The 12,502-nt window shown below is 49.3% G+C and overlaps 1 protein-coding gene across 2 annotated transcripts in view; it reads right to left on the reverse strand.

Annotated features, from left to right (window-relative positions):
• The window catches only part of LOC135916237 (calcium-activated chloride channel regulator 2-like), a 558,001-nt gene that overhangs the window by 10,562 nt on the left and 534,937 nt on the right, over positions 1-12,502 (reverse strand). The gene's annotated exons all lie outside the window — the stretch shown is intronic.

Raw genomic sequence — 12,502 nt, forward strand, 5'->3', positions numbered from 1 at the left:
GACATGTCCTACACTCGGAAGTGGTACGTAGATAAGAGAAAAAGAAACATACTTTGAGGTTAAGAAGACAGCTCGAAACAAGCTGCAATAACGTGCCGGTTACCCGAGAAGCCAAATCTAGGCACGTATGGTTCTTGTAGCCTTTTCTCCTCCCCCACAAGAACCACTTCTCTCTATACAACGCGACGGTGGTGTAGTGGCTTTAGCGTTGACGCCGCTAAGCCAGAGGGCGCGCGATCAAATCCTGGCCTCGGCGGCCGCATTTCGATGAGGGCGAAATTGAAAAAAAAAAAGAAAGTGCCCCGTGTACCGTGCACTGGGTGCTCGTTAAAGAACCCCGGATGGTTAAAAAATTAATCCGGTGTACCCCGCTACTGAGTGCCTCATAATCATATCCCGGTTCTGACACGCAAGACCCGAGAATTTTTGTCTAAATCCAAACAGGCACGAAGGGAGATCTGATACATGGTAGTCAAGTAAACAACAACTACAGAAATTTAGAGTGAGAGAGAAATTTGCCCATCAAGATTACACCATTCTGCTTTACTGCAAACTTTTCAGAGGCCAAAAGGACAAAAATAAGTGTTAGGCAGAAAAATTAAATAAGAAAAAGCAAACATGGCGTCTCTGTGCAATATGTTACAAGGAAACAAGGGAATAAAGAGGGGGAGGAGGAAGCTCCTTAGCAAAAGTACAATATCTTTCAATATTAGAGGGAACATGTAGTTATAGTAATATCTAATACTGGTCATCGCTCAAACGTTGCATAAGGGCACCAAAACAAGATTTTTCTGCATAAATGTAGATCCAGTTGATTATGCCACCCACCTTCTTACAAAATGCAAATAAATGTCCTGGTTACAACGGCTTTAACAGTGGATCTTAATGTGCATTTTTTTATCCTACTTCAAAGCCTTCAGAAGATGAAACGTCAACAACAACAAAAAAAGATTCGTAAGAAAGCCCAATGAAGAATAAAAACGGGGCTGTTCTCTCCCGAAAGGCGAAGTACTGAAAGCGATTGCAAGGCTTAGCGTTGAGCTGAAGCTCCTCAAACGACGTCCTGATAATACATGGTGTCCACATCCACGCCTCAAAGGGTGGCGCCCTCTGAATTTAAAACGCGGATCTTAAAGGCTATGCTTTTGCTGGTTAAATGCAGCGGAAGCGATTTCGGGAGCAGGAAACGCGTCATAGACGTCGGGCTTTGGACACCAACTATACGCAGGGGCGACATCTTGGCGCGACACAGCACGCGAGGCAACTTCTGCTGCGCAGCAGAGACAGCGCCCCGCAAGCTACCAGGCGTCTCACGACGCTGGCGGGACGAGGAACGCCGCTGGCGGCGTTGCAGGCGTCGCAACTCAATGGTGTACGAGATGAGACAGAAGAGAAAACCATCAGCGTTTTCGTAGCTGGAAGTGTACTGCCCGTTTCACGCTACACACGGGCTACTGCACGCACAATTTGTGTGGTATGCACACAGTGGCACACTGGAAACACTATACCCGGTGACAACTGCATGTGCTCCGCGAACGCACAAAGGAAGTGGAAGCGACGTAGCGTAAAAGAAACCATACCAATTACTATTTTTATATATTTTTTTGAAAATTTATCTCATCACAAATAAAAAGCTTGCTTAGGAAGATGACTTCCATTTCTTGCTGTTCTTAGTTTTCTGACTTTTCGGTGTCCATGTCTGGTTTTGAATAACCAATTCGCGCATTCAAAACGGACAACCACAGGAAAAGGCGACGGAGACGGAAAGAGCGTGAACTATCAACTGATTTTATTTGTGTGAAGGTGCCTTATATATGCAGAATCCCCGCCTATGAAAGGATGAGGAGAATGGAAGAGGGAGAGTAAAAAAAAAATTCTGATAAATAAGGCACCTTCACACAAATAAAACCAGTTGATATAGTTTGCGCTCTTTCCGTCACCGTCACCTTTTCCTGTGGTTGTCTTTTTTTCAATGTGCAACCTGGTTCTTCAAAGCAATGCACCAACTAGCCCAGCAAGAAGTTCTTCTAAACATCCCATGTCTGGTTTTCCTGCTCTCGTAAACCGCCAGCAAAGCGTCGGCACTACTCGGCGTAGTAACACAAGAGCAGAATCCGCACGTGCGAGCGCGTGCGCGTAGCTTTGGCTGCGCTGCCACATAAAGTCACCGCCGGTTTTGTGCGCGCAATGCTCATTCCAGCAGCGGAATAAAGAACGCCGCCCCGTTTTCGTCGCAGAGCCGATTAGGTGGAGCGCGAGGGTTTTGGCTTCGTCGCATTTTTTTTCTTTTTCTTTTTTTTTTGCAGGCAAACGCATTGCGCATCTCTCGCGTCTCTGGAGACCGCCTGACCCTCTGCGCGGGGAACGCGCGTTCGCCGTCGATACCGGGACGGCACGGCGGCGGCGGCGCCAACGGCGTGAACGTGCCGCGAGTGTCCATATAGTTGTTATCGCAATTAAAGAAGAAAAGCTCGGGGTATCTTCATTTCCTTGTTTCTAAAAGAGCGCACCGTGTGCTCTCACGCCTCTCTCCGCGGGAAACGTAGCGTAGGACTCCACGTACTACCAACACCTGTGCCTATCAATCTGTGCGCTCGCGGCGTCGATACTGGGGACTCGGAAACGGAGAGGAGCAGCACGGGCGGACCAACGCACGGACAGGCGTCTACAGACTGCAGAGCAGAGCGCGTGCCGTAACAAAGCATCCGGTCCCCGAAAGAAACCTCGCCACCACTCGTCGACTCCGCGAGGTAACGAACAATTGCTCTCGGAAGCGTCAAGCGCAGAACAGCGAAGTCTGACGAGGCCAACAGGGATGGCACAGGAAGCGAAGTGAGAAAGAGATTGAGAGAGAAAGACAGAGAGCTAGAATATATATATATGAGAGATAGACATATAGAGAGAAACAGAGGTGCGGAGAGAGGACAGAGAGAGGTGCGGCTTTATTACGTGTATCCTAACACGGGGGTGTATTAGAAAAGACAAGTCAGATACAAAGTTGAAACGAGCCTGGAAGTTGATCATAGCAGAGGTCAAGAAGGCGCAGGGCAGCGATCGCGGAACTGAGAAAGCAGAGCCAACCGTTACGCACACACACACACCTCGGCGGCTCATTTCTTGACAACCTTCCCTTCCTTTATTTCTCACGCGGCAGGAAAAAGAAAAAGAAAAGCAAAGGAGGGGGCTACCAATTCCGTTGGGATAAAAATTGATTGGACGGGTCGATAGAGTCATACGGGAGGCAAGTTCCACCTCATCCTCCACCGATCCTCCGGGGACCTCGACCTCTTCTCATCGTTCCACTCTCAGATCGGAGTGGGTTCGTTGTAAGGAAGACGAAATAAAAGGGGAGACGTCCCGCTGGAACACGATAGCTGCGTAAAAGTAAAAGGGGGAGAGAAGGATGTGAAGGGGGCAATTAGGGAAGCACGCACATGGAGGATGGGGTTGGTGCGTTACGTAACACGACAAAGAGGATGTCGACGAAGCTTTGTGAGGGAAGCGAGAAAGCCTAGATATAAAAGTGCAATGAGGGAAATAGCGAGGAAAGACAAGGAACAATTATTTGGTTTAAAAAAAGGATAGATATGAAGAAAGAACAATGGAGCTGTGCTGCCATTAGAGCGAGAAAGAAAGGGTTATTGGAGTACAAGTGATACTTTTGTGAGTGGAAAGCGCAGTAGACAGAGCAAGAGAAAGAGAGAAAAAAGAAAAAAAGAAAGAAAGAAAGAAAGAAGGAAAGAAAGAAAGGAAGCAAACAAGCCCCGGTTATTAAGTCTCTCTATCCCTTTACGAGCTCATAAACTTTGAAATAAAGGTTGAGTGCTCTTCGGGATAACGCATTGCGCGATGATCTAGCAAGAACTACGAAATATAAGTTGATATGGAAAGGAAAAGAACGCGGCGAAGTTTCACGTTAAAAGCTATTCCGAACCGAAGCACTGTACACGTGAAAAAACGAGAACGAAAAAGATTGCTGGCTCTTCCGTAATCGAGAGTAGATAGATGCAAGCATGAAATGGCTACCGGCAAATCTAATTGGTTGGAGATGATACTAGCCACAATTTTAAAATTGGTCCAGTGCACCTTCGCAACGGCACACCCCCACCACACTACACCGCACCACGCCATGCTGTGGATTGGTCCATATGGACTCTGCCCAGCTAGAGGAAGAAAACCGGCTGAAGGCGGCACGACAGGCAGTGAGAGAGGCCAGGTAGACCGAGATCACTGCCCAGCTAGAAGAAGAAAAGTGCCTGAAGGATCGAGATGCCACGCAGCATGGCGCCATCTCTCGTGGTGACGCGAAACCCGTGCCACGGAAGTCACGGACCGCTGGCGTTCAAAAGAGCACAGGCAACCCTGACTCAGCGCCGAAAGATGAAAGGTAGTTGCGTGGTGCCCTGTATTTGGCTTTTGAACGTTGCCCTATTGGAAATGAAAAATAAAACTTCAGCTTACTAGAAGTTATACAGCTTGAGTGATATCGTGAAGAAACATTAGGAAGAACGCGGAAGCAATAATTATAGTAACTTGTTTGGGCAGTAATTAGCGTATTTAATGCAGTCTCTTTACAAAGCGATGATGGCCAGACTTTTGACTGGTTGCCCGGATGATCTCGTCTTGTTCTGGCCCCGATGCTCGGATGTTCTCGTTTGAGTTTCCGGATAACGGCTCTCGCTTTTGGCTCAGGGTCACTTGAAGGTCGCCGACAAAGGGAGCTAAAAGCATTTCACGCTTTGAAAAAAAAAAAACGCTGACAGTCAGTGAAAATGGAGCTACAGAATAGAAAGGCATTCTTCCGGGGCATTAAGTAAGGGTCAGAGTAACCATACTCGAGTTAATCGAAGAGAGATCGTCCAAAGCGCAGCGTAACATCTTAATAGAACTAAAGAGAAGGAAACAAAAGTCTATAGTAATGGACATTTTGTTTCTTTCTTCCGCGAAGGCAATCGCACTGCAAGGAGTGCCGCACACAGCTTCCATTGCACGTTCCGAACATCGGCTACAATGTCTTCGCCGTGTCGCCAAAGGCAGCTGAAACGGGCTTTCGCAGATGTCGGACGCCGGAAGACAACGGTCACGAAGGGAGTCGTGGAGGGGAAAGCGGAGGGAGTAGTGGGGACTTAGGGAACAAGGCGCGAGGTTAAAACGGAGCCAGCGGCGACGGCGCCTGCTAAGAAGCGGGACTGTACACGTACAGAGCCGGACCTATACGTGCCGCGCTGCTCAAAGGACCTCATGAACTCGGTTCTGGATCGGCCGGCGTGTTTACGTCTTGAAACGGCCAGCGCAAGTATATAGGCGCAGATGAGAAAGACAAGTCGCCTAGCACAGCTTCGCCTTTCTCGCGTGTGTATGTGCGTGTCACACGTATAGCACTATAAAAGAAGGTGCCAGTGTTGAATCGACGTTGAGCCAACGTTGGTTACGTGCTGGAGTAACGATTGGCCAACGTTTAAGGCTTAAGTGGTTGATTGAACATTTACGCTAAATTGCATGAAGAGCGCGAACAATGTTAGAAGAAGGGGTCCCGAAGTAAGATTATCCGCGGACGATTAATATATCGAGCATGCAAAATACGTCAAAAAAGTTGGCGGGCGATTTGGGGAATACACTATCACTGCGTAACAACGACTTTACACTTGTGTGCGTTACTGTGTATGAGATTCCAAAAAGAGAAAAACATTGGAACAATAAAACAAAATCACAATACAATGCAGGAGAAGATCAGTGCAATTTAAAAAAACAGGCGTAAGCAAATATAACTCTTGGAAATTTTGAAATAATCGAGCATAGATGAAACCCCACAATTCCATTATATTTGGAACCGAGTTCCAACCGAATATGGGTGTGAAAATGGCGGCAAATATCCCATAATTCTTCTGTTTATTATAGGCAAAAGTAGGCTACTTTGCTGAGAAAAAAAAAAAGGATGACTATGTTCGTACTTGCGAGAAGCCAGGGGTGCGAGCCAACGTTACACCCGCATTACTTCAACTCGCCGCGTATTCGGGTGTGTCTCGATCGGAGCACCGAAAGCAACAAAAGAATAAATGAAACGGAAATATTCGCTGCCCGATCGCTGCACAGGGCGGCAGCGACAGCAACTAAAGGGCGACTTCGCTCGATTCGGTGTCCACCTTCCTCTGCGACTGCTGTCATAGTTCGACGTGTCGCCCGCTCTCCCCCTCCCTGCCCTTAACTTTCCCTTTCCTAGCGACTCCTTTCCCCAATCACACGGGGACAACAGCTTTCTTTCTTTCTTTCTTTCTTTCTTTCTTTCTTTCTTTCTTTCTTTCTTTCTTTCTTTCTTTCTTTCTTTCTTTCTTTCTTTTCGTGCGCGCTTTGCTTTTTGTCCACGAGGGGGCGCACGCTCCGAGGTCAAATCCGCGGCGGGAGTAATGAGTCGGCGCGTTCGTTACACGACCGGCAGTTGCCGGAAGAGAGAGGAAAAATGCCGAGTCACGCCAGGCAGCAAACGCACCGTGGAGAACGACGGACGGGTGTGCGCGACGAGGTGAGCAGCACCGTGTTTACTCGCGCAAGGCACTCCCTCCCCCACCCCTCGTGATGTGTGTGAGTGACTTCGAAAATTGAAAAGGGATTGAGACAAGTGCCGGGCCGTAACTGACTCTCAGTGGAGGTCACCTCAACAGCGCTGCGCGGGGAAGGAGTGTGGGGAGAAAAATACGAAATGATGTAGCAGGCCCTCCGCCCATTTGGAGACGAATGTTATGAAAAAAAAAAAAAAATGGAATCGTCCACGGGCACTCTTTTCAACGCGTGCGCTAGGGAAAGCTGAAATGAGCAAGATCGAGGGCGAGAGTGATCGAAGGATATTGATATTTTCCTATATAGTGGGTCATCGCTGACGGTAGCAGACTGCCCGGTCAGATAATGGGCGATCAATGTGAACGCATGGATAACGCGAATGAGTGGGAAGAATAGAGAACACGGAACTGACTGCAACACTATAAGCTGAAGTTCCTATGAAACTCTTCTGCGATGCAGAGGGTTTAATACACGTGCACATGAAATTATACTTCTACAATTAACGTAACCAACAGCGAGACACACCAAAGACAAACAAACAAACAAACAAACAAACACAGACAGACAGACAGACAGATATGCCGCAACTTCCCGTCTGTGGCATGTTTTTTCGTTAACTTTTATTTCTCTTAATTATGATTTTTACATTTCATTTAATAACAAGTAAAATATCATATGCTTTTCTTGGTTTCATTGTCTGTTGGCTTCATACGATTGAGGCAGAGAGATAGACAGATAGATAGTTTGATACATAAAGAGACCGATACAGTGATAGATAGGGAAGAGACTTCCATGTCCTACGCAGCATTCACGGTGCCATTAAGTGGAGTTCGCAGTTAGTCGTAAGCTTGGCCGGCGTAAAGAGTTTCAGTCTGTCACAGTTTGGGCGACAAATAAGCGCGGCTTCTACACAGGTGAACACGGTAGTAAGTGACAAGCAAGCGAGGCTGGTGGCGCGGGGCAGGGTACTAGGCGAAAAAGGGGGGAGAGGTTGCGACAGTGTCGCGCCGCCGGTGACGAGAAAGCGAGCGGAAACGTGTCTGACAAAGAAACGACGAGATCGAAGCAACGAAGTACATCGAAAGGCTCGACACAAAGCGAGCGAGCGAGCGAGCGAGCTCACCGGCGCTGTTCGTTTCCGATGGCGCGTGGCTTATTAAAGAGGTATATGGAGACGCGGGGCGAGCGTATATTATAATAATACGTCGCGTATATACGTGGTACAGATGTGCGCGCGTTCGCGCGAAGCCCAGGTATCGGAAATCGAAACTATGCGTTACGCTCGAGCAAAACAAAGGGAGGGGGGGTGGAAGTAAAACGAAAGCTCGCTGCTAAAGTGTCTGGCCCTGCGCGTTTCGTCTGCTCGCTGTCTTTCTTTTTTCTTCTTCTCCTTTCGCTGTCGTGTTTCTTGTTGACAAGGTTGGGCGTCGTCGAACCACTGTAGCAGACAGGAGGGAGCGAGGTGGGGGGGAGGGGGTGGCGTGGAACAAACGCGGATTGTCTGGCGCGTCGCAACCTGCTCACGTACACGTGACGAAGAGGACGACGGGACGCGCAGCAGACGACGCGATTTAGGCACCGCAGGTGGATGAGGAGAGAGAGCTAGGGTTCCACTGAAGCGTGAACAGCAACCCAGCAGGCATGTTCGAGCGAATCATATGCGTCAGCGTGCTGGAAATACCCCCTCCCTCCTTTCTTTCTTTCTTTATTTTATGGCTGCCTCTCCTAAAAATGACTCTTTAGCTCTCGGATAACTACGATTATCCTGTTGAGATCCACGTAAATCGCGTAAATGCGCTCGTTGTGCAATCGCTGAACCAATGTGGATGACACGTGTGACACTTGGTCGATATCGGCGCTAGGGGAAAGGGACACGAGCTGAAATAAACTACACGGCGCTGACGTTTGTGGCCATAGCGTCTGGGTCCCGCTTCCCCGTCTTCTACAACTGGTGTCGCATCACGATTCAAACCAAGAAGTCCAACACAACATGTTTATTGCATTTCAGGTTCTGCCGGCTTTCCCTCATCTCACCTCTCACCCAGCGTGTATATAGAGCAGCTCACCAGGCCGACAGCCGGGAAGGACACTTCGTCTCTCGTTGCAGCCGGCGCCTCTACCTCTTATGTCTAACGACGAGGTTAACTGCAAACTCACTGGCTACACGCATCGCAATTGAAGAATTGCTTCGATAAGATAAACCCGATTTCAATGTGTTGTAAAATGTGATATCAAACCGCCGCATCATGTGCGCGCAGTCAATGCGCAGGCGCCACGTTCTTTTTCTATGTTCCCTCCTCCTTTTCCCTTTCCCCTTTTGCTTTATATATACATGCATTAAACTCTTGTGCGTTGTTCTCGGCTAACCACTGGGTCGTCAACGTCTCCCTTCTTACATGACGGCAGCAACGCTGCCGCTGCTATGTTACATAATGTTTCTATTCGAGCTTGCTTGCGATGCAATCAAGCAATAAACGCGAAGCTAAATTTGGGAGTTTCATGTCCCTGGAGTGCACGGACCGATTATGAGGGAGCCGCAGTGACGAGCTGCGGACGATTGCACACGAACGTGCACGTAAATCTAAGTGCACGTGCGTTCTTCCATTTCGCCCCGTCGAAATGCGGCCGCCGCGGTTAGGATCGCACCTGCGAGCTCGAGCTCAGCAGCTCCGCTAAGCTACCGCGGCGGGTAGCAATAAATGCAGCCGCGTTGTGGGCAAGTTCAATCGAATCAAAGCCTTAGGTACGTCACAAGGACGTTTGAGGGCGTCGACAAAAAGAAAGGGGAAAAAAAAGCCATGCCTTTCAAAATTCCTTGTTGACATTCTAATGATTGCTGTTGAGTTTATGTGGCCTTCAATAAATATTACTGAGGAAAGCTGCTGAATTTAGGTTGTGTGTGTGTGTGTTTTTTTGTAGGTTAATGCATTTTTGTAAGTGATTAGGAAGCTCCACTTGTAAAGCCCACGCTCCCTACGAGTGTCTAATAAAAAGTAAAGAAAATAAGAAAGGAACTGGACCCGCTCTGTCGTCGTGGGCGCCAACTCACTTCTTCCTGCGCCTCTCGTCCGCTAGGCGCGCTGTGCGCTTTCCGCCCAACCCTCTCGCGGCGACAAAGCGGCGACGCCGCGCGCGCATGCGCACAATCGTCCGGTCTCTCTCTCGGGCTCAATTTTAATCTCGGCGTTTGTGTGCTTCCCGTTTTTGCTTCCCCGCGTAAGCAGACGTACTATACCCACTCTTCGGTCGACAGGCGCAAAACAAGCAAGAGAGAGAGAGAGAAACAACAGAAATTGCATAAACTGAAAATTCGGGCACCTCGGTTCGCATGCACCCGAAAGCACGCGAAAAGGATGCGCTCACTGAGACCCGCTCACGCGTCGCACGGAAGCCTCTTGGTACCTCGCACCCACTCCCACTCCTCCTCCTCCTCCTCCCCCAGCCACCCTTTTGCCTCCGGCCCCCGGGACGACAAACGCGGTTTGGCTTCGAATAAATAACGTCGGCTCGCCGGACTATATACGGGCAAAACCGCGGCTTTTTTTTTTTTTCTCTCGGAGTGGAAGCCCCATATACCGAGGATTCGCCGGCGTCCCTTCCACGTCGCGCGCGCACAAAAGCGAATGCACCAAACACGCCAGGAGGGAAGGAAAACAAAAAGAAAAGGAAATCTTGGTTCGCGAAGGGTGAAAGCCGGAGGGCGAGGAGGTACGCGGAAGTGAGTGTGCACCGAACGGAAAGGAGAGACTCTGCTGCTTAGCACTACACGGGTGCGGTGCAGCACTGTGGGAGGCTACGAGAACTCGCGATGGCCTGCTGTCCCGAGGTCGAGTTTCTGGGAGAAGAAAGCTGGGCTAGTTTTCTTTTTGCAAGTGCCTTGTGGTTGGCCTCAAATATATTACTCGGCGCGAAACGCGCGCGGTAGAGAGAAATGTGGACGGGATAGAGTTAGTCTAGCGCTATCACGTACGCGCCTTGTCGTTATTATTTTTTTTCGTTCGCTTTTGCACTAGGTAATGTGTTCCAGACACAACGAATTGATAATGTTGTTCGTAATGGAGTTCTCCATAAACTTACCTGCTCCTATAACGCTCATTTTGTCGACAATCTTTCCTAATCACAGGTTTCTTCACTTTGCCTGCGCGTGACCAATTCAAGAGAACTTGGTCGACAACTACTGTGAGGCCCATGGAGTCTTCCTTTTTTAAATAATCACATTGGCATGCAGCATCACGCGGAGTGTTCGGCCGACCTCGCCGGCGCTGCTCAATCGCCAATCGTTCCTTGCAAAACATGAACCAATAAAAACACGCCAATAAGCTATCAGGCATATCCGATGGACTTAGTTATATCAATTCTCCTTGGGCAGGACCTACAAGCCTTCACAGACTCTGCAACTATAGTCTGATAAGAACGTAGACTAGGGCAGCGGGGCTAAATATAGTTTGTGGAAGCTGTCTCTGAGGTCTTTTGAGGTACAGATGTGATTGGAGCTTCCCATACAACGTCGAAATACATTTTTGCGATGGCCGCTGCTGACGACTGCATGGTGTTCGCGAGCCCTCAATAGCCAACAACAGCCAAGTTGTCAGCCAAATAATGACTAGCGTTTGTATGGGTGCTGCGAATGGAGTTTGCGAATTTGGCTTCTCATTGGCAGATCACGTGCACGAAAATAAAGGAAAATAAAAAGAAAGAAAGAAGAAAGGTGGAGACACTACAAAAAAATCAACAGAAAGACAACACGACCTTTATTGCTACTTTTGTAAGAAACAGTTTACAAGCGCTATATGTGTTCAACCGAGGTTTAAGAACTCGGCTTCAGAGTGGTTCACCGTTTGCAAGGAAACGTTCACGCTGGTCAAATGCATTTCAACGGAAATTCTGTTATCAACGTAATATCTCAACAGAGAAAAACGACGCATTTCTCTAACTACTCCTCTAAGTGCCCGTCGAGAGCAGCGCCAGGCTTCTAGAACACTGCACGTTATTGCACCGCAAGATTGTATACACTCCTAGCTGCGGGAGAAGGACGGGCAGGAAGCGGAAGCTCGCGGCAAGGAGTCTGAAAAATAGCCGAAAAATATTCCCAAGCCGCGGAAGAACGCTGAGGCTGGCTTCACTGCAGCGCGGGACAGCAGTGCCGGTCGGTGGTGCTGCTGGCGCGTGCACGCCACCGCACCGCGAGCTGGTCTTAAAGGCTCGAGCCGCGCGTCTGCCGCGGGGTTACAACGTGCGGCGTAAAAAATGGTGTCGAATATGGGACGCGCCCAGCGAACAGCCCGGGCCTGTTTGTGTGTGATGCTGCGGCGGCATGCACTGACGCCGACCGAGCGCCACGGTGGGTTGAACCGAGTGGGGCAGGGGGGGGGGGGGGGGGGGGGAGTCGGGGGAGCGGAAGCCTCGAACCACTCTGTCTTCTACTTCCTGCTCGAGAGCTACGCAGTCAGCCACCTCCCCGCAGAGTTTCCAGCAAAAAGCGCCAGAGTTAAAACAAACAAAGAAAAAAGAAAAACCCTGGCGCTAGTGTGTCGAGCTGCAAGCATGTTTGTTTCCTTTATCGTCCCGTCCTCGCGCACTTCACCCACAAGTTAATATGTAACAACAAGCCCAGCAAAAAAAAAAAAAGAAGAGAAAGAAAGACCCATCTCCAAGCATGGAGCTGCAGGCACGGTGCTGCAAGGGGGGTGGCATTCTGGACACAGTCGAATCGCGCCACGTTGTCGGATACCGCCATCTTGGCATTTGTGGGCCAATCAGAGAGGCCGTAGCAGCTCTGGGAGCCAATCGGAACCGACGGTAAGGCGGCGAATCGGGCAATGTAGCGAAATTACAGCGCTCGGTACAGTATACTCCAGCACGGGAATGGTGGAAGGAACACGCATTTTTCCCGAACATCGTTCGTCTGCCTTTCGAACCACGTTGCGACTTTGTTGGCTGATCGCAC

Source organism: Dermacentor albipictus, chromosome 5 (genome assembly GCF_038994185.2).
Source record: "Dermacentor albipictus isolate Rhodes 1998 colony chromosome 5, USDA_Dalb.pri_finalv2, whole genome shotgun sequence".
Classification (NCBI taxonomy): Eukaryota; Metazoa; Arthropoda; class Arachnida; order Ixodida; family Ixodidae; genus Dermacentor; species Dermacentor albipictus.